This window comes from Ochotona princeps, chromosome 5 (assembly GCF_030435755.1).
Source record: "Ochotona princeps isolate mOchPri1 chromosome 5, mOchPri1.hap1, whole genome shotgun sequence".
NCBI classification, from domain to species: Eukaryota; Metazoa; Chordata; class Mammalia; order Lagomorpha; family Ochotonidae; genus Ochotona; species Ochotona princeps.
Window position 1 is genome coordinate 37,150,033 of NC_080836.1, and position 23,721 is coordinate 37,173,753.

The 23,721-nt window shown below is 36.0% G+C and overlaps 1 protein-coding gene across 2 annotated transcripts in view; it reads left to right on the forward strand.

Moving 5' to 3' along the window:
• The window catches only part of KCNJ3 (potassium inwardly rectifying channel subfamily J member 3), a 142,380-nt gene that overhangs the window by 12,818 nt on the left and 105,841 nt on the right, over nt 1-23,721 (forward strand). The window lies entirely within an intron of this gene.

The following is a 23,721-nucleotide window of genomic DNA, read 5'->3' on the forward strand; positions in this document are numbered from 1 at the left end:
CTCTTTATGACATGAAATTGATACTACTATGAAAATTAAGGTTTACTGCTTTGATGGCTATATACTTGAAACTAATTCAAAAATGCTCATCGTGAAGAAAAGAAAAAGAAAACTGAGAAGATTGGTAGAAATGATTGGAATGTTGTGTTTTAGTTTTGAAGTTGGATTTTCTTCTAACCGTGTTTTTTATTTTAGTATTTGCGGTTAACAAATTCACAGTAATTAGTGAGCATCTAGAACTCAGCATGCATGTTCTCGCCTGGGGATGGTGACTTGGGTGACAGTAATACAGCTTTGATGTCTACTATATGCAACCTGAGTGGAAAATTCCAGATGTGTCTGCATGTAAGAGTACACACTAAAGCAGCATTTTCATTTCAAAGTGGGTCAGTAGATTTCTCCAGCTGAATCCTGAAAAATATTTTCTTTAAAAAGAAAGATTTTTCCCAGTTTTATGCTTTAGTATGAATGTATATGATAGGATTTTCTAAGATACTGTAACATTGATGTGCCACAATGCCTTCTCTTTATTTGCTACTTCTTGAGGAATGATAAGCTGGCAAAAGAAAAAAGGAAATAACAGTTATGAGTCTGTTATTCGGGGCTTAAAATTCTCTAGTTAGTTTGGTCCCTACTGTGTGCTTCAGACTAATAATGACATTTATAAATCATTATATATATCTTTATGAAAATACCTGAAAAAGTTCATGGAAAATTGAGTGAAAGACAACTTTCTTTTGTTGTAAAAATATTTGAAATGCATGCATAATATTTAGATGTATATTTCCATGAACTTTTGAAAATTCCTCATGCATATACCTAAACATATATGTATGCCTTGAATATTTCAGCTTCTATAAGAAATGAGAAAGCATGAAATATATAACTCAATTTTTCTACCATTTTCATGTTAACCTTAAAATGCTAGTTTTATGTGTAAATTGTAGCCACATTCAAACTGATACTGTCCACAACAAATAAATCTAAGCTTTATACTAAGGTAGAAGATGTTAAATTTGTAATGGTCAGTTTTGTCCAAGGATCAGGTGAAACAAGCTGTTGCCATTTTTGTCCCCATATCAAATAATGCCTACTTGAAATTTAGGCAAGATATTTAATGTCTATAAGTTTGTGTTCCTTCTTTTTAATGTTAGAATGACATAGCAAACTCCCTGTATATACTTCTGGTATTGCTATCACTTTATTATTTTGTTGTTTGTTCTTTGGCTTAAAAATTAACATTTTAACAAGAGCAATTGAAGAATCAGCTTTTTAGTCAATATCTGAGATCTGGCTTGTGTTATTTTATGATGTAACTCCCCTGTGCAATTTTAAACCTAAGTTAAAAATAATATCATAGTGTTGTTTTTAAATACAATTTATGATAAAGAATAGAGCCAGATTCAAAGGTTATTGGTATAATAAATCTTTAAGTAGGAATTTTAGTGTATTATTATAGTTCAGAAGCAGATATTGTAATTTTAATTAACTTCTTATTACATATAAGGCTTTTTTTTCTTTCACATACCTACTCATAGTAAATTGCTTACTATCATTCTAAGCACAGACATGAGTGAGTTTTTTGACAGTTTTAAACACATTTTGTTAGACTGATCTACCTATGTGCTTACCTACGCATCTGTTTATCCTTCCACCCACCCACCCGTTTTTTTTTTCTGCTTTGCCTTTAAAGCTGTTTGTATTTTTTCTTAAAAAAAAAAAAAAAAAAAAAAAAAGGAAAACCATTTCCTTCATCATTGCAAGGATAGGCTACTTCTGTAACTGTTTTTGTATGTGTTTCTTGACCTTGAGACACTTGAAGAATTTGGCACAGCTATTTTAGAATGTCTCTAAATTTGAATAGGTCTGATTTAAGTATTCATTAATCTTAAGAACTTTATCTTCTACATGGGCATCCTAAAGACATATTGAAGTAGGTTTTTTTTTTTTCAATTTTAATGTCCTACATGAAAAGTTACAGAGACTTTTCTAACATAAATTATTCTTTAGAATTAGAGATTTCATTCTAAAATGTCATCCCTCATTCCCACTTTTTTAAAGTAATGAACAGAGAGAATACTTTCCATGGAAAATGTGAAAACTTGGTGGGGGCCTGGGTTTCTTATTTACTGATTGCCTTTTATAGAGAAGAGATTAAAGTCCATTTCCTCTTACTCTCTTAATGAAGCCTGTTCTCCAGATCTAATATAGTAAGACAAATAACAAAAATATTACACATAATTTATATAGTGGAAAATTTTTTCTGACATTATGTTTGTGTGTATGCTTTCACTAATTAAATCTCACACTATTCAAATTCTGCAAAATCTGTCTGCATTTCCAGATAGCCTGGTGTTTCCTCTTTTAGCTCTTTGTCCACACTGAATTTCACTTTCTCATAATATGTGTGGTAAGGCAATGGTTAAAACAATTGGACATTGTTTTAAGGCAGCAAGAGTATCATCCTTTCCTTTCATGTTCTTTGGTACCAAAACTTGTGAATTAACTTTTGCTGGATATAAACTCCTATCATTGCAGCAGTAAAGTACAATTAGTATTCAGGCATATGGCAATTATTTATTGGGTGTATACTGTGTGCTTGGAAGTATTTGGATACTAAAAAGATGGTGAAATCCTGGAGAGCTGTATTTCGTCTAGAGGAGACAGATCACAATTCATAGAAAAAATTAACATGATGTTTCAAGTATAAGAAACAACACGGTGATGGAGTACCTCACAAGCTGCTGCAGTCTGACAGTAAGGGAAGTCATCTCAACATGACAAAACTTGGCTGTGTGGAAGACCATCTGGGGGCATTTTGGGAGAATGGGTAGCATGCATTGTGGAGCATCTGGCAACAAGGATCCATGGTTGCCAATGAAGTTGATTTATTGGGGGAACCAAAAGAAGGCAGAGGTGGCAACAGTAGAGGGGACAATGTGGAGAATGGGGTAATAATTTAGAGAGATGGAAGAGGCACATTCTCTGCACTATAATGATCCCATTGAATTTTCATTGTGGAGATTTCATTAGTAAGCATAACCTGTATGGGTCATAATTTAGGAACCTCCAACTAGGTACAACAACAAAATATTTCTTTTTTTAATGGATAGCATGTAGTTTATTTAAAAATTAGTAATTTACGTCCTGTAAATGTGTACAATTTCTAAGTAGCTACCAGTTTCATGTTCCCTCAATTGTCCTCCCCTCCCCTACACACCCAATTGCTCACTTCTCAGCAGTCCTTTGGTAAGTCTTCCAATCTCATTTATTTCTTGCTTCTTCCCATTTCTGTGATCCCAGCAGGAATGGGATGGGGGAGGGATGTGAGAAAATAGAAGCTTTCTAATTTCCATGAGTCCCAGCCTTCAGCCCAGGACTCAAATCATCCCTTTCCCTCTGATTTGCAGAGGCTCCACAGTGATCAGATTCAGGGATTGTTGCCCTCCTTGAAGCAAATGAGTTAGATTTTTAGGCCCCGGATTAGCCTCTTTGTTCATAACCTCTGCATCCGTGCTCATGCAGTGAATTTCTAAGCATAGGTTACCTCTGACTCCTGTTCTGTTTGCGTCTTCTCCCCAGAGAGAGAGCACTGCTAGAGGCAAACAAAGCATTGCAGATTTGGCTCATTAGAACTGGATGCTTTCAAACTTCAATCTGGTTTCTGCTGCTATTTGGCAGTCTTTTTAATTGTCTTTTCTGTACTCTCAGGCTCACTCCCCATGGGATCTATTTTAGACCTTTTCTCATTCCATGCCCCCGGTGCCAGCTGTCCCAGCCCTTTCTTGGCATATCATTTTTCCACCTATTCTATTAAAAACAATGTGGCACTTCAGTTTTACACGTTTCCTGACTCTATCTTTTTCTCATAGCTGTCTTCCCTTTCTTCCTTGGTGTCTTGGGGGGGATGATTTTTTTTGTTCTTTTGCTGAAATCATCTCTTTTATTGCTAGTCCGTATCTCATGCATTGTTTCTCATCACCCATGACTCAAGCTCAACTCCTACCATTCTAACATCAGAAAATCAAACTGACTTTTTCCTCTTTGCTCAAGCACTTTCAGGTCTTTATAGGAAAAACATCCCATTATTTGTTTCTTTATGTTCCTAAGGCTTTTCCTGGAATTCAGAGACATCACATTGCCCCACATTCTTTTTGTTCTTAGTTCTTTATATGTTCTTAGTTCTCTTTGTCCTCCCCTGTTTACATGCTCACTTTCTTAATGAATTAAGTACTTGCCATTCCACTCATCTCCAGTATGAAATGTCCCACAGGTATACTCTTACAGCTCCCGTCAATTTCTAGGCAACATCTCCTCTTAAGTGTTTACTGTTTTAATTTAGAATCACTGTGTACAAATTCCACAGGATTCTCTTGCCCTCAAGTTGTACCTCATATGCAAAGTTGGTCTCAATTAAAGATTTCATTTTCTTCCAACACTACCACCTTTTTCTTTTCTGTGCAACTAATTTGTGATTGTAGCTGGACCATAAAGGGTATTTTAGTTAGCAGAAGCAACATTTTTGTCCTTGTGGGTACTTGCATTCCTTGGAGAAAAAACAGAATAAAGTGCGTCATCTGGAGTGTTAGAAGTGATACATGGTGTGGGAGGAAAAAAGGCAAGGCAAGAGAGGTGTATGGTATAAGGAGGTCAAGGAAGGTTAGAAAGAGAGAAGACAATAGAGCTCAAACGTGTAGAGAAGGGCATATGCCTTAGAATGCAGCATTCAGGTAGAGGTGTCAACAATAGAGGTGTCAACAATAGTATGTGTTTCTAGGGCATAGGTACCTAGCTGCCTCTCTAGCTTAGTGATGTCTCTCAGTTTCACCATTGCTCTTGATTCCCACCTAATGCTGCATCCATATGACAGTAACTATCTCAAAACTAATTTTGCATCTGCATAGGCCCAGCTCATTAAATTTCTTAGCAATATTACTTATATTATGTATCTGGACTCAAAATTCCCTAATGAGTACTTTGTCGAAATGCATGCATTTCTGGCTAACAAAGCAAGGTATATATATTTTTTCCAGTAAGCTAAGGAATTGCTGTTTGCTGTTCAATTTTGCATTCTGTATATGTAATTCTATCATTTTTTTTACTGTCAGGAATATTGTTTTCATTTTCTTTTACTCTTACATACAGTAAGAAAGATCTTATGTGTTAAATCACCTCTGACACTTCTCTACACTTTGTTTTTTTAATTTATTAAAACAATAAATTTTATTAGGCAAATATTATTAAGCATATGTTCATCTTAGAAATAATAAAACACAATGGGACTGGTGCGGAGGCCAGCAGCTGAAGTCCTCACCTTGCATGCACCAGGATCCCATATGGGCACCAATTCTAATCCTGGCGGCCCTGCTTCCTGTCCAGCTTCCTACTTGTGGCCTGGGAAAGCAGTCAAGGACGGCCCAAAGCCTTGGGACCCTGCACCTGCATGGGAGACCTGGAAGAGGTTCCTGGCTCCTGGCTTTGGATCAGTTCAGCTCTGGACATTTCAACCACTTGGGGAGTGAATCAATGGGTGGAGGATCTTCCTCTGTGTCTCCGCCCCCTGTGTATCTGACTTTTCAATAAAAATAAATAGATCTTTGGGCCCGGCGGCATGGCCTAGCGGCTAAAGGCCTCGCCTTGAAAGCCCCGGGATACCATATGGGCGCCGGTTCTAATCCCGGCAGCTCCACTTCCCATCCAGCTCCCTGCTTGTGGCCTGGGAAAGCAATCGAGGATGGCCCAAAACTTTGGGACCCTGCACCCATGTGGGGGACCCAGAAGAGGTTCCAGGTTCCCGGCATCGGATCGGCGTGCATCGGCCAGTTGCGGCTCACTTGGGGAGTGAAACATCGGATGGAAGATCTTCCTCTCTGTCTCTCCTCCTCTCTGTATATCCGGCTTTCCAATAACAATAAAATCTGAAAAAAAAAAATAAATAGATCTTTAAAAAAAGAAATAATAAAACACAAATATGCAGAAGACATTTATGTTAATAGTTATGTGATTATATGTTAATGTGTTAATCATCTGAAATATTACTGTCTCCTAGCTTGATACATTTAGATACTTTTAAAAAAAATCATATGCTTAACAACTGAAATTTATCACCAAGCCTACTATCTTAAATGAATTTCTACAGGTAGAATTCCTGGGTAAAGGGTAATCTAAGTCTGGTGGACTTTGATGTTGATTTTGGTATTGCCATCCAGAGAGATGTAGATCAATGGGCCCATATCTTTACATTCTTGTCAAAGTATGCACTATTTGTTTTTATTTGTTTTTTACTTTAACCGTTGTTTTCTTCTTTTTGATTAGCAGAGAAGGTGAAATTTTGAGTTTATTTGTTGGTTTGTTTTTGATTTTCTGATTTGTTGATTAATAGTCATTTGCTCATTATCCTTTTTAGGCAAAAATGGTCTCTGTAGTTAGCATTTTACTATTAAAAACTCATATATTTAGTAGTCTGGATATTTTTATTAAACCATTTTATTTCTTTATACATGTATAATTTTATCATGTGTTTCTTAGGTATGCTTACATTTCCAAGTATTCCAATATGGATTAAGGTCTTTATCTTAGGTGTATTTATTTTGTATGCTGTAAATTTAGGAAAGTGGTAGTCCCCGGAATATCTTTTAATATGTATGTTTCCTTTTAAAACAAATTTATTTTAATTAGATGATTTTTAATTTCTTCTTATAAGCTTGTTTGTTCATTGTGAATGAGTTGATTTTTATCTGAAATCAATCAATAAATTTTGTTTACCCATGTTGTGTTATGTGAAAACTAGCATAAGGTTGAGTAAAAAGAAAGTAAGTAGACAGTCCAGAGGGAGAAAGAAGTTGAAATAATTTTAGTCTTGGCAGTAGGTGCTAAAATAAATGTAGGTGAGCTTATGTTTAGGAACTAGAGATGTGGTCCTTGGATGGGTATATATATATATATATATAAATAAAAGACTGAGAAGGCCCTCCTGAGAATACAGTATGGTCTAAGTTTGAAAGTGAAGCAGAAGTTCTTGAAGAGGGCTTGAGGAACAGGCCTTCTGACCAGAGAGACAGTGAGTACAGGCTCTGAGGACTTATTTTCTTGGGGGTATTATAATTTGGTGTGGTGAGAGTTTAGAGCAAGGGGAGGGTAACCAACTGGGGACAAGGCTAGAATTATTCCTTGAAGATAATTCTGCAGTATACAAACCCCTTGAAGAAACTAAAGCATGGCAGGGCATGTAGTATTTGAAGATCCCCCTGGCAGCAGCAGATGGAGGAGCTATTGAATGGGACTTAGAACAGAGATAGGCTAGTTACCAGTCTGTTACAACACCCCTGATCGGAGGTAATTTGGTCCTGTATGGAATTTTCTGGCTCAGAGAACTACGTGTATGTTGACAATAATGAAAATGGTCCCTGGTTTCAAAGCTGCTCCTTGTAATTACACACGGAGTTGGAAAAAAGCCCCTGGCATCCATCTTGAAGTTCCACAGGCTGCTTAGAAGAATACATGACTCTCTAAAATAGAGAATTAAATTGAGAATAATAAATAAAACAGTATTAACAAACCCTCAACTCTTCTTTTTATTATTGAAAAGGAGCCAGAAATGTTCAAATGAATAAATCATACAGCCAAAGTACAACTTGTGAATAATGGATATGTGCCTATAATTTCCCTTTCTTGACAATTATTTTGTTTCATTAATTATGATTAACCACTGTCCTTGACTTTTGTGTCAAAAGACACTTATCAGCAAACCAGCTAGCATTCTTGTGAAGTAACATTGTCCCGACCTCTGGAAATGTTATTTAGTCTTCTAAATTCCAAGTTACTCATCATCAGTGAGCAGCTCATACCAGTTTCAGCATTGTTTGGTTTCTAGTTCTGTTTGTTTTTCTCCCCATGTGCAGTTACCTGTTCATGTCATTGGGGTGTTTTAGAAGATTGCTACTGTTTCAAGTAAAAGGTGATAATGTGTAGAACTGTATTGTTTGGACATTTCATTAGTAGCTTCTTCCCAGTAACTTCCAGAAATATGCATTTGCTAAATATTTGTTGCTTCTTCATTGAACGTTTGTTGTTGTTTGTTTTAGCAGCACCATTTCAGCAGTTTATCAAGTCAAAATATAACTTAACTTTCTGGGTCCCTGCACTCCTTTTTAATATAAAGCAATAAAATCACACTTTTCCATTTTCTTTCCATAGATAGTTGTTAGAATTTTTGTACACTCAAAAATGTTGTTAACTGGATATTAAAGCACAGGATGAGGTGATGAGCCTAACTGATTTATAGTGATTGAAATGTTTTTCTGGGAATGAAAATCTCAGTGCCAAATTCCAGGTAGTTGTATGGAAGCTGAGTTGGCTGGTTATAGCACTCCATAATCTGACAAGGTTCTCTCAGCCTTTGAAAATGCTAGTTTCATTTTAATGGAAAATTTTGTAGATAACTGAATAAATCAATTTAAACTTACCATTAGTGTACTCCATTACTTTCCTCATTGTACTAATGTCAACAGTTAAGTCTCAAAGACACTCAAGAAGTATCTTTGCCTGTATGTTGTATTCCTTCTGATGTATATTGCTGTCACTTATGCAAAAGTTAAGATGATCATTAGTATCCTAGAGTGGAAGTTTCTCATTTGTTGTTCAGGAGATTGGTATGGATAAGATGCTGAAGGGGAAGGGCTGACACTATATTGTCACATTTTGCCTGAAGCTGATATGGATAAAAGAGGGAGAGCAAACCTTAAATAAAGTCCAGCTGATAAGTGATAGTAACATTGTGATGATGCAAAAACAGTTTATAATGAAGCAGCATGTTCCAGACACAAAAAGCATCATTAATCAATGAGGAACCGGTTCATTTTCAAGTCTTTCAGGAAGAAGTCTTGGAACTACACACGTTAACATCACACAGGCTCTTAGTAGGATGCTGACTTCTGGACCTCACTCATACTCATGGTGTTAAAACGGCCGGAGTTTATGGCTAAGGGAATTTGTTTAAAAGTACAGAGGATTTAAGTATAACTGTCCTACTCAATAGCAAGAAAAGTCACTAATATTTATTGAATTAACAACCTGATTGCAACACAGTTTGACCCAACCTGCCACACTATTGAATGGCAAAAGAACACATACCTTTTTAAATTTGTTCAGTCTTCAGTGATGAAGCTTTTCGTGAATTTAGGGAATGCTGATCAATGTAGCCTAAAGCAAATAATGTGGGTAGAAATCATTGCCAATTGGGAGCATGAATTAAAATGCATTGCTATTCATCATCATAACCCAGAACAAGATGTGATATCTATTGTGGAACATTGTGTGAAGCCCTAATATAAATGCCAAATGAGGATGTCAATGCTACTCACCGGAGAGGAATCTGTTTGTTAGAACTGTTCCACATTCATTAACCTGGAACACTGTGTGCAGTTATCTATTGTTTCATAGAAGGGCTATTATTTTTGCTTATGCCAAAGCTTAAAAGGACACTTTATGCACTTTTTTTTGTGTTAGCACTGTTAGTCATTAAAAGTATACCATTTAAGACCAGCATACTGGGAAGAAAAGATACTTTGCAGTATGTATCTCAACTCCTTAATAAAAGAAGAACTCCCAGTAAAACAGTTAAGCATATCTTGAAAATAGGATACTAGACTGTCCACCATTGTCTATACCTTCATTGACATTATAAACAAAATAGCAGAATGTTGGAATTGTGACTGTTATGGAAGGGCTATACTATTGTATTAATATGAACAATATGGAGAAACTCAACTGGTGGGGGAAGAAGTGTGGAGGGGGAAATCCCAGTACCTATGGAACCATTTCATGAGAAAAATAGCAATAATACAACAGAAAAAATTAAAAAGAGTAAAAATAAACCATTTGAGCACTTTCTTTTCTAGAGAAAAGAAAATTAAAGAGATTTATGCTTTTATTCAGCAGCATTGATGAGTGCATACAGTTTAAGACCCAGTTAGCTGTAGTTTATCTTGACAAATTTGAGTTCTGGGGCCAATTTGACATTGTCCCCATTTGATTAGTTTTTACCCTCCCTCTTTTTTTTCATGCCTTAGGCTCTGTGTAGAAAAGAAAAAGTGCTAAGATCATTGACCTACTCATTTTATAGCAGTGACCTTGGGACTGAAATTCATGTGGGAAATCACTGTGGCTGTGTTATGGTTGTTGTTGAAAATAAATGTTGAATGAGATAAAATAAACTGCGATCTCTTAGTATTTATTAATGATAGCCACAGACAGCCATCAGCAGAGAGCAGGTCTCCTCTTGGGACATGATAGGGAGGAAAGGATGGAGGACAACTGGTCCTTTGTTGTCCAAGGGTGATTTTCCCTTGGGACATAATGTTGTGCTGATTTTATAGAAGGTGTATTTCTCAATCATTTATGCTACAAATGTACATTCATCAGCTGAACAGTGACCTGCATTCTGATCTGTCCCTGATGCCACCTGAGCAAAAGCCCTGTCTAGAACCCCTCAGCCCTGCTACCTGCTTCCCAGAAAGGCTATGTCTAGACCATTTCAGAGACATGATGAAACCTTAGAGGCTGTTAGAGAAAGAGCATTTTAGTCTCCTTTAAATTACTACCAAACAGCTTTTCCAGGTTTCCAAATTAAATTTTAATATAATTGAAGCTCTTTTTATTTTGTTAACTTTTACTTTTTAAGTTAGAAAATGTCCCATATGTTTTCAGAGTCATCTTTGGTTGTAGGTTGTACCAACTCGGTGTTGGACACTCCCATTTAGAAAGCCGGGGTGGGAGGGGTGGCATTTGATTCCTAAGAAAGAAAACTTTCTTCCAAAGACACACAAAGGGAAGCAGAAGTGTGCTTGGGGGAGGACGCTGGGCTTTGATGAGTGGAGAAGGTCTGGCTCTTACGAAGGTGACGCGCAGGCCTGTGTGTGAACTCTCAATGCTTTTCAGATATTTGTCTGTGCAGAGTGTGTGACTCATTCCCCTGATTCAGCAGTTGCTCAGAAATGGCTGCAGTCCTGCTGAATTTGGCAACACTACTTAGAGAATGCAGAGAGAAAATGCTGGAGCCTCCTTCTGTGTATGTGTGTGTTTATTTACTCAGATTAGTATTATCAGCTGCAAAAATGTTTTAACACGTTACCTGTGGGTTTTTTTAAGTTTTGCGTTGCTATTCATCCCCCTCCACACACACAAAGTCTTTTCCTAGTGCACTTGACTCTCTTTAATATAATTAAATACACCTTGTATATGTATATATATTTGATGCTTTGTACATTAGTGATCTGTTATTTAACATTATTTAAATTCTCTCTAACAAACTGAATTCAGCTTATCTTTAAAGTGTGTCCAAATCATTACCAAAGGAAATCTTTACAAAGACTTCCCCTGTATTCTATGGTTTGCAAGACTAATAGCACAGACACTGCTTAGAACATTGTAATTTATCGGAGCCAATCATTTAATTTTATCTGCTTAATATGATGTTTTCCCCGACTGGGATAAATTTGGGAAAATCTAATATACTTCTTTTAGTTTTGAAGCAACATATTTCTTAGTTTTCTTTAGAACAGAAACTGAAATATCACTGGAATCAGGAAAAAATGAGAGGAAGTAAGAAAGGGCACATTTATGATTTTTTGAAGTGTAGCTGTCACCTAATTGAATAGTAGAAGTGGAATGATAGAATTATAAAGATTACATGCACCCTAGTGAAGATCTAGTTAAAGTCTTTCATTTTACACAAACGGAAACTGTGATTCAATGAGATAGAAAAATGTGCCCTTCGAAGAGCTTTCTGGTAGAGCAGTCAGATACGGTTTGTGCTTTGGATTTTGATGCAGCATTTTTCTTATTACAAATAATGCCTCATTTGTTATAGTTCCTTTGTTGCTCCCTTTCTTCAAAATAATTCATAATGACATATTTCATTAAGATTAGGTGGCTAGTTAGTCAGCTTAGCAGAAGGGAAGTCAAATCAATAGATTTATGTCTTACAATTACATCTGGCCTTGTACAAAATTTCCAAGGCTTTGGCGAAAATGAGGTGAAAGAGGTAGCTGTTGAGATTTCTATATTTTCTGTAACTGTGTTAAGCAACCTATATATATCAAGCACTATGCCAAACTCTGGATCCAAGATAGGGTTAAGAAAGTCAGAAGCTCCCAAAGAGCAAAAGTCAAGATCCAGAGTTTAGTGGTCATGTAAGTGGAGGAATGCAGCACATTACTGGAGGTGTTTCAGGACACAGTCTAAGCTCGAGATGGAAGGGTGGGAGTTACCAGTGACTATGCTTATGGTTCTGTTTAGAGGTACAGTGTGTGATAGAGTTAATGGGGGAAAAGAAGGAGTTTTAGGAGATGGCAAACATCAAACATTACAGATTAGAAAACACAACTTTTTAAGACTTTTTAGAAGACTATTTCATTTGAATGGTAGAGTGACCACAAGAGATGGAGGGAGATGGAGAAAGAGATCTTCCATTCGATGGTCCACTCTCAAAATGGTCACAATGGCTGGGGCTGGTCCAGGACAAAGTGAAGAACCTGGAGTTTACCCTGGGTCTCTCAGGTAGATAGTAGGAACCCAAGGACTGAGGACATCTTCCATTGCTTTCCCAAGCGTCATTAGTTGGGAGCTAGATGGGAAATGGAACAATTAGGATTTGAGCTGGCCCTCCTAGATGTGATGCTGCTATCATGGGTAGCAGCATAGTGTACTGTGCCACAGCACTGACCTTGATGTTTGAAAACTGTTAACATTTATATCAGTATAATTCTTCTTGAGAGGTTTTAGCACCATCACTAAGATCTGTACATTTGACTTCTTTGTAAACGATTGGTTAGACATATATAAATAATGTATGGTATAGATTTGTCACAGGTAAGATAACAGTATGAAGGAAAATGGTACCTTCCTGTAATTAGAAAGGACATTTTAAAGCACAGCTAGCTCTTAAATAAAAGAAGCAGTTAAATGTTACAGTGCGGTTAAGAAGCTTGGGAGACACCCATTGTGTGTTTTTGCAATGCCATATCTTGAGTACCAGCCACAGCTCCTGGCTCGTTCCCCAAATGCCTGAAATGGTCTGTGGGGCACTGGCCATGAATCTGGAAGCTGGAAGTTCAATTCAGGTCTCTCATATGGGTGGCAGGAATCCTACAATTTGGGCCACACTTGCTTCCTATTGGGATCAATGGTGCTGCATTACAGGAAGCTGGGATTGGGAGCTAGGAGCTGAGCACAAACACTCAGATGCAGGATTCAGGTAACCCGGATGTCCAGGTCCAACCCTTTTCCACAGATAGCCTTTAAGTAGGAGATGGACATAATCACAATTGCACTTTAGGGAGAAAATGACCCTCCCTGACTCAAAGAAAGTACGGAATGAGACTACATCAGAGGCCAATAGGTGGGTTGGGATACTATAGCAGTAATTCAGATGAGAAATGATCATCTATTACTATGTCGACTTGAAAAAGTATTTGTCTTTGGCTAGAATTTTAGAGAAGACAAGTTGAAAATTTAAAGAGTGTAACATCACTCATTCTCAGTGGTTCATGTCTAAAGATTAAGGACAAGACATTTAAGATAGTACAACAGTACACAGGAGGGAATGTGGGATTCACTATGAAGTAGGGGAGTTTGCAAGTTTGGATTTGGGCTGAAGAGTGAGATATATGTGGAGGAATGGCTGTAGGATTACAGAAGCGTGTGGATGAGAGTGAGGACAGTCTGGAGTGTTAGAACTTCAGCTGAATCAGGAATAATCCAGGGATTGCCGGTCTCTGAGTAGTCATAGAAATGTAATAGATGCATATTACAAACCAGATAAGACATGCCAGTGCATCAGCAAAGATAAATGGTCAAAAATTCTTACTTTTAAAGTCAAAATCATTGTGAAAACTATTCTTTTTAAACATTGTGTAGAGATTTATAATGAGTATACCTTAAAAACATATTTTAGAAATTGACTCCACAGTGATAGGAAAAATCAGTAACTTGTCTTTTAAAATTCTTAGAAAACGTGATGATGTGAAGAAAGTTAGGATCTATAATTTGATGTGTTATCTTAATTTAGTTGTTAAAATCAGCACATATGTATGTTACATATTTGTAGGATATTATGTTTCAGGATATGTTAAAATGTAGCACTCAAGGTAAAATAATTTATGTTAAAATTAATATTTATTTTATGTTATGCTGTATTAATACTTTACATGAAGTTAAACCATCAAATTTTATAGTTATGGAGTCTAATAGTGACACTGTCTATTGATTGAATGACTGGCAATATCTGAATTTTCAGTATATTTTGGTGCTTTTGTGTGTGTGTGTGTGTGTGTGTGTGTGTGTGTGTGTGTGTAAGGTATGATTGCTGTAGGCTTCTTGTTTACATACTTAGAGTAAACCAAGAGCCAATATTATACTTTATGAGGTATTGTAAATAGAACTTGCTTTAGTCAATGCCAACATAAGTAAATTCTCCATTTTTGAGCAAAGTACATTTCATATCGATTTAGAGAAAAAATAATATAAATAACTCTAATTTTCCTGTGGCTCAAGATTTTCTTTTGGTATGTAACCAAATTCAGTCTAAGTTGTTGCATACTTTCTAGTGACACAATTGTTAGTTATACCAGCAAATGTAAAAACATACCATAATCTACTGAAGAATACATTCCCTGAAGCATTTCATTGCCTGAAGTTGTACCAGCAATCGCGAGCCATAGGAATGGTTTAATGCATTTTAGTATTAGCTTTATACTGCTCTGAAGCAATAGAGTTTAAGTTTGGAAAGTGAAGATTATAATGTTTTGACAGAAAAAAACTTTTTTGATATAGTACAAGAATGTAAATGTTGTGTTATTATGATTATACCATGCCTGCTATATCCTCATCTACTTACTTAAAGCTAAATTGTTTTATTATTAATATACATACATAACTTTGATGCAGACTAAGATGTGAAAGATCCTTTTTTACTAGAGTTTGTAATGATTCATCTGAATTTCTAACTTTTTCATTGGAAATAAAAAATAATTTTCCTAGACTTTGAAAGCCTTCCAGAAATAAAAACTTCACCTTGATAATACAATAAAAACTGTTTATAAAACAAAATAAAACCTTGCTATTTTTTTTTGCTTGTTTTGAACTCATTCCCAACCTCTCATATACTAGTCAGACAATACTTTTTTTTCTATTTTTCAAATTTAATTTAATCTAATTTAATATGTATTTGCAAAGCAAAGGAACAAAGAGCAAAGAGAAAGAGAAAGGAGAGAAACGTTTTCCTCCAGTGTGTCAGCAGCCAAATAGTCTGTTGTTCACGGCCAAAGGTGGAACCCAGAATCTCCACACAGGTCTCCCATGTGTGTAACATGAACATGTTTCGTGGGGTAACACTAGCAAAAATCTGGAATCAGGGGCCACAGCATGACTCGAACTCAGACACTCAAATGGTGGCATCCCAAACCCATCTTAACTGTGCTATTACCAGCCCTCCCTAAATGCTTACTTTTTCCATTTGTTCCACTACCAAAGTACTCTTCCTGAAACCTTTCTTTTGTTACTTTCAATCTTTTTTATATCTTGTATCATCCACCAACTATCTGGATGCTTTGGAAAAATTTTCTCATTGAATGTTTCCTTTCTCTGACATACTAAAGGTTATATATATTTTTTTTCAGCTTGCAAATCTAATTCTTTTTTTTTTTTAGTTTTTTTATTTTTTATTTATTTTCTTTTTTTATTATTTTTAATCCATTAATTACATTGTATTATGTGACACAGTTTCATAGGTACTTGGGTTCTCCCCACCCCTCCCCAAACCCTCCCCCAATGGTGGATTCCTCCACCTTGTTGCATAACCACAGTTCAAGTTCAGTTGAGATTCCCCCATTGCAAGCATATACCAAACATAGAGTCCAGCATCTTATTGTCCAGTCAAGTTCAACAGCTTCTTAGGTATACCCTTTCTGGTCTGAAGACAGAGCCAGCAGAGTATCATCCCAGTCAATTGAAAGCTCCAACATACCATCAGCAAAAATTTACATCATTATGGAATTAATTGACATAGTAATGAGTAACCAATATGTTAAAAGTAAATGCGAGTTCCTAGCCACCTTCTGTGACCACCTCACTTACATTTCAATTTTAGTTTATACACAACATGTAACATTCATAACATAACATGTTATACATAACATCATATCATCTTAAATTAAGGCAAACATGTGGTATTTAACCTTTTGGGATTGGCTCATTTCCCTTAGCATTATGGTTTCCAGTTTGGCCCATTTGGCCACAAAGAACTGCATTTTGTTTTTTTTAATAGCTGAGTAGTATTCCATGGAGTAGATGAACCATAGCTTTCAACCAAAATGTCAAAACAAACAAGCCACTCAAGAAATGGGCACGGGAAATGGGCAAACACTTCACAAAGGAACAAACCCAAATGGCAAATAAACATGAAAAAATGCTCAAGTTCCCTGGCAATAAGGGAAATCCAAATTAAAACATCAATGAGGTAACACCTAACGCCAGTAAGACTGGCCCACATGAATAAAAGCACCAACAACACTTGTTGGCGAGGTTGCGGGGAAAAGGGAACCCTACTCCACTGCTGGTGGGGCTGCAGGCTGGTACAGCCTCTATGGCAATCAGTATGGAGAATATTCAAACAACTCAAAATCAACATACCATATGATCCAGCAATAGCACTCCTAGGAATATATCCAGAACAATTGTTTTATGAGAAACCAGCATGCACTCCTATGTTCATAGCAGCACAATCAGTAATTGCAAAAACATGGAAGCAACCTAAAGGTTATATATTTTATGACTGACTCTCAGAGTTATTGAGAATTCAAAGAGGTGCATTGCCAATTCGGAGAATTTTTTAAAGATGTATTTTATTTTTCTTGAAAGACAGAGTTACAGAGAGAGAAATTAAGAGTTGAGAGAGATTCAGCTCTCTAATCCACTGATTCATTCCAAAGTGACTGTGGAATCTGGACCTGGGCCAGTCTGAAGTCTGGAGCTAGGGCATCCCATCTGGAAGCTGGGACCCAGCACGTGGGCCATCATACACATAAGTAGAGAATTGGATCAGAAGAGGGGCGACTGTGACTCAAATCTGTATGGAATGCTGGCACCACAGGCAATGGATTTACCTGCTCTGACTACAGTGCCAGCCCCAGGAAAAAACATTTTTTAGCTCAGTGAGTGTCCCCCAATATCTTCGGACTTTCTTGTACATACCCACCAAATCTGTGTATTTAAAATCATGAAATTTCAATGTTTGATTACTTGTATCTTTCCTTAGAACAAATTTTCCTTATTTTTTCCTTATGTCAATTTTTATTTTAAGATTTACTTAATTTTTTTTTAATCGAAAAATAGAGTTGTAGAGAGAAGGAGGGAAGGAGGGAGAGAGACCTTTTAGTCAAAGTGCCCTAAATGGTGGCCACAGCCAGAGCTAACTTTATGTCACTCACCATGAGCTTCTTTCTGGTCTCCCACATGGGTGCAGGTGTCAAGGGCTTGAGCCATCCTCCTCTGATTTGCTAGGCCATTTAACAGGGGGTTGGGTAGGCATTGGCTCAGTTGGGACTTGAAGTGACAACCCTTGGATGCTGACCTTACTATGCCACAGTGCCGGCACATTGTACGTCAAATTTTGTTTTGCCAGTGTTTGACAATGCTCTTGATGCTATACTTAGTCGAATTATTTGGTGTAATCTAGAAGATCTGTCAGTAACATGAAGATTATTTTAATTTATGTGAAGATGTGCTAAGTTTATTTTTAAAAACTGTGTTTACAGCTTTAGTGTTTACAGAATATTGCTGAGCTTTCATATTAACATTTACTGATACTGAAATGGAGTGGCAGGGTTATATATGAAACTAACTTTTGGAATGGCATTTAGAATAATTTTGTCATCACAGTCAGCTACAATGATAGAGAAAAATATTGAAATAGAATGCGATTATCTCCTTTTCCAGCATTTTATATATTTTTCAAGTCAAATAATATTCTTGAGTACAATTTTTCTTATATATGATTTATTAATAATATTGCTTCTCCTAGTTTTTGCAAAGGCAAAGGAAAATTAATATTTTATAAAAGTACAAAACACCATAATATCTAAAATTTTTATGATGTTGATGGTAACATGGCTTAAACATCATTTTGTTTTTCCTATATTTGCATTTCAGTTATGCAATTATTTCTCAACTACATTTCTTTAATTCTGATTGTATCAGAAGTTCTAGAGTATTTTTTTGTTACAGTCCACCTTTTGTGACTTGACAGTTTTTAATGGCAATACAGTTGCCAGCCAGTACACCTACTGATATCCTTGCTTTTTTTATTATTTATAAAAAGAGTCTTGCTGTGGTATATTTTTACCTATTGTATGCCCTCATATTTAAATTTTGGAATAGTTCACTGATGCTCTAGTGTGAAGTAATCGTAAATGGCTGAACCACTGTTATTTATGTCAGTTTGAAAGAAGGAAAAAAAACACATATTCCCAAAAGCTTTTGTGATATTACAGTATAGCTCTACCTTATTAATGTATGTTTGGTTTTATTTCTTGGGAGTGTCTGTGATTGGTTTCTGTATACACTGGAACAAATGTGTCATCACCCTTAGAAAAAGACTTGTTTGAATATCCTGTAGAAGAATATAGTAAATGTTATTTTTGAAATGCTGGTTTTTCAATATGTTGAGTGTTGTGGTGTTGTAAAACATTATTATATCAGGCATTATTTATAGGGATAGACTTTTTTGTTTATTAATTACATTGCATTATGTGACACAGTTTTATAGGTACTGGGATTCCCCCCATCCCTCTCCAAACCCTCTCCCCATGGTGGATTCCTCCACCTTGCTGCATTGCCACAGTTCAAGTTCAGTTGAGATTCTTTCATTGCAAGCATATACCAAGCATAACGTTTTAGAGTTGGCTTGCCTGACATTAGCCTCTATTTACCATGCAATATTAAATGTTATTTTGGGAAACTTGATTCAGTTTCTTTGGCCTTGTTTTCTTCATGAAAAAAATTGGAGATAGAAATTATACTTATTTCATTTTAGGCGGAGAAGGCTAGAATTAAGAATGCTAAATTAACATTGTAGAGTTAGTTTGTGTTATGTATTAATGAATATCTAAGTATCACCCAATAATTGTAAGTAATTTTTATTGTTATCAGCAAAATCATTCATATTATATAGTTCTTAGTTTAATTCATTTCTGAAGATTAACAATGCAATAATGCCTCTGATACATGCCAAGATTCTTAGACTTATTCTCTACTCCACAACCTTCATCAAGAATGGAAACTGTGTGAGATTACATCAAATGATGATGTTTTTCAGGAACTTAATTATTAACTAAATTTTTACTAACTTGGAAAACAGTATACTAGGTTAAAATGTTTGACAGAAATATATGACGTATGAATAAAAACTTGGACTAAGAGGATGCATGCCTTGTGCAACACATTTATTTAAAGTGAAGAATAATGGTCTTACGCACTTTCCTGTAGCCCTTGAACCTTTGGACCCTAATTAACTATGTAAAGATTGTAAAAAAAAATGGAAAAATAAAAGAAAAAAGTGAAGAATGATTAATGTCTAATAGAAGAAGCTATAATGAAATGATGCAGTCAGCATGACTTTGTATGGGAAACTGGACTTCAGCTTGTAATATGAGTTCTTGTAAATAATAGTGTACAACTTTAAAGTGTATTTGATTACAACAGTAGGAAATTCAACCAGCAACGGCTTAAACATCTGGGAGTTTGTTATTCATGTGTAACAAAAGTGCAGGCGTAGGCTGGATGAGCTGGCCAAGGATGGCAGCAATAACCCAGATGCCTGCTGAATCCCTGTGCCATTTGTAGCATTTCTTTCTCTTACTTGAAACGATAGGATGGCGTCTGCACATTTGAGTTCATTTCAGAACACACCAACAGTTGGGTTTATTTAGGAAGGTACTTTTCCCAGGATATTCTCTCTGTAATATTCTTCTGAACTATCTTCTCTCATACCCAGTCACACTTGGAGGAGTTTTGGGAATTATGTCTTTAAGTTGTGCATATGTTCTTGGCTTAAGTAAGTGCTATCTTAGTAAGTGCTAGTAGGATAAGGGGACTAAAGGAAATTCTTGAATAACCAAGTTTTGAAAATTGTATTAATTAGGCAATATAATTTGAAAATATGAGGTTCTCCAGATTATTACTTTAAATGCTAATAAAATCAAGCTTTATATTTTTGTTGTAAAATTTAAAGAAAAACTAGTAGTGAAAGCATCCTGTGGTCATTCAGTTTATTACGTTTTAACCTGTATTAATTTTTCAACATGAAAAAAGCAAAGGTGTAAATTAAAAAAGAGTAACGTCAATTTTTTCAATGCTTTATGAATTTCGCAAAAGCAAGCATTAAACAATTTACAGAAAATATAAAATGTAAGTTTTTTACTCTTATTTGTACATTCATAAAAGAGGATTATTCTCTTTAACATTGCCTAATATGAATCTCTTCACAGAGTAAAAATACGCTTCCAGTAGATTGTTCTTTACCAACAATATATTGTTAAATCCCACTCTTCAATAACCTGTGATTATTTATTATTTCAACTATGCCGCATTAAGCCTACCAAATATTAAAAATCACATTTGAAAGTAGTTTAGCATTTTTTTCTAAAGAGAGGTGAGAATGTAATTCATTCAAACTCCAGGGTGAGAGTCATCTAATAATAGAAAGGCGTGGAACAAAAAGTATCATTTAGAAGAGGATATGATTAAATGCTCCCCTGAGTCTGAGGTCAAGGCAGTCTATTCAGATAAAATGTCACTTTACTAGAATTTTAAAAGATGAATACAATTTTAGCAAGCATCAAGAACAAAAGCTAGACGAAATGATATGGTATGGTGTTATTTGAGGAATATTATCTGCTCTCCCATGTGACACACAAGGCTAAGGAAAAATACTTTCTTTGAACAGTTTTGAAAACTCACAGTTTTGTGTTTAGATTACCACTTTGGTTGCCTGTCTTTGTTATTTTGTCAGGGCACCTACACTGGTTTGCCTGCAATGCAAATAGGAAAATTTAGGTAATTAAAGAGAAATCTTATTTCTAAAGCACCTTTTATATACAGATCTGAGATGTTTAAAATGCTCAGATAATATCTTTATGAACCTTGAATATATGTAACTCGTGCTTTCTGTTAACAAAAATTACAATGATACCTGCGTGTTACAACCTTACATATTTATTGCCATGGGAAATTATGTATCTTAAAAAGATTTGTTTATGCATTGGAAAGGCAGTGAGAAAGAGAAAGAAAGAGATATCATCCATCAATTAGTTCATTTGCCAATTTGTTTCATTGGCCAGGGCTAAGCCCCTTCTGGTCTAAGCCCCTTCTGGTTTAACCCCTGGGTTTCCGAAGTCCACAGACTTTAGAAATCTTGTGGTACCTTTTCCGATGCGTTAGTACTGAGGTGAAAAGAAGCAGAAGAGCTGGAGACAAACTTCTGCCTCAGCTATGAGAGGGCAGCATCAGAGGTGATGGCTTAACTTGCTGTACCACAACTTTAGCCCATAAAATTACCTGTATAAATAGCTACCTATAGGTAAATATTTCTTCTTCTGTTTTTAAAGGAAAGTTTTGTTTGTTAGAGCTGGTCAGGTAAAACGATATGATTCCTTACTAGTTGTTTTGGAGGGGATTCTGAACTCAAGCTATGAATACCTTCTCCACATTTTTCTACAAGATGGGTTTGTGAGAATGAGATGCTGATTTATTTCAGTAATTTTGTAACTGTGCTTTAATAAATTTATTTGAAAGTTACAGAGAGAAAGGAAAAGAGAGAGATTGTTCTTCCACTGGCTTACACACTAGATAGCTGCAACCAATAGCCAGTGCAAACCAGGGAAAAACCAGGATGCAGAAGCTTCATTTATATATAACACGGGTGTCAGGGTCTCAAACACTTATGGTATCTTCTGTTGCTTTTCCTGTTGCATTGGTGGGGAGCTGAAGTAAAAGTGAAGTAACCAAGATAAAAATCATGTGCAGAGGGCCAACGGTGGCCTGACTCGATACACCACAATGCCAGCCTCCCTCAGTGAATTCCTGTTTAGTGGATGTCATCGCAATTTTCTGTTGATGTGTAATAGTGTAACAACAGCATTGACTGCACTGTGCTAGCACAGGTGATGAGTACATCATATATTTGTGTTTATTCACAGCCTCTCCCTGAATTAGGCATCACTGTCCCTTTGTAGCAGATGGGGACATAGTCTGCGATTAAGCCTGCTTTTGAAATGTCAATCTCAATTTGAACCATGGCCTCTGTGCAGTAAGTGAAGAAACCTGTTAAAGAGTACAGACAATACAGTTTCTTAATTTTTCTATCATGAAATTTGGCTGAGATACAGTTTAGTAAGAAATAAATCTACCTTATTTAACCTATATACTTGTGCATTTTATGTTCTTTAATGTGTTATTTGGCCCTGGACAATTTTATTGCAATGGGATGTGTGACTGTTTTCTAATTAGGATCATTTTTATAAACTTTTCTACTTCTCATTTCCTACTTCTTTTATGCATGGTAAGTGATACCTTTCTTAGCCATTGATGTTTGGGTAAATGAAGGACACTGACATATTCCAGTAGATTCCTTGGGCACATTAAAGCATCTTATAAGGTTATTTTTCAGTTAAGGCTCAAATGATCGGTGACTTCAATCAGCTTTTGTTTTTTCCCTTTGTATCATCTTTTGGCTTGCATGGTCAAAATGCCATGTTGGCATCCCAAGCAGCTGCTTGGTTCAGCTTTCTTTGAATTGTGTCACTAGTTGTCCATCAAAATCCAGTGTGTTGCCTTGGACTTACTGAAAATCATCTGGCCAAATAACTTACCAAAGTATGTATTATTTAGAAACCACTTGAAAGTACTGTGAATTAATCAAATATGTAAAGTACAAAACCATGTTTAGCTTTTATCTTTGCTTTATTTATTCTTGAGATTTATTTATTTTTATTGGAAAGTCAGATATACAGAGAGAAGGCAATATAGACAGAAAGATCTTCCATCCACTGACTCACTCCCCAAGCAGCTGCAATGGCCCATGCTTAGCTGATCTGAAGCCAGGAGCCAGATGCTTCCTCTGGGTCTCTCACATGGGCGCAGGTTCCCAAGGCTTTGGGCCATCCTTGACTACTTTCCCAGGCCACAGGCTAGAAGATCGATGAAAAATGGAGCCTCTGGGATTAGAATTGGCACCCAAATGGGATCCCAGAGTGTGCAAGGCAAGGGCTTTAGTCACTAGGTTACTTTGCAGGGCCCAACTTTAATTTACTTTTAAAGTGGAAAATATATCAGATGTTAAGTGTACTTGAAGGAAACAAAGGCAAGTCAGATTAACATAACACCAGAAATAGCAAATAAATGAGAATTTAGTATGGGGTTTTGGTTATTCAGTTAGCATGTATGCATTTTGCTTTGCAAAAACTAGTTTCTCATTCAAACTTAGAGTTGAAATCAGTCATTTCCCTGCTTGTAGAAACTCACTTTAGCTATTTTAACAGTTTCCTTTCTAGCAGATTCTGTTCTTCTTTAATTAAAAAAACAGATTTATCTTTACTACCTTATTTGAATTGGCTATCTACCTTTAAACCTTATTCTTAAATGAATGTTTTTATTCCAGTTAATAAC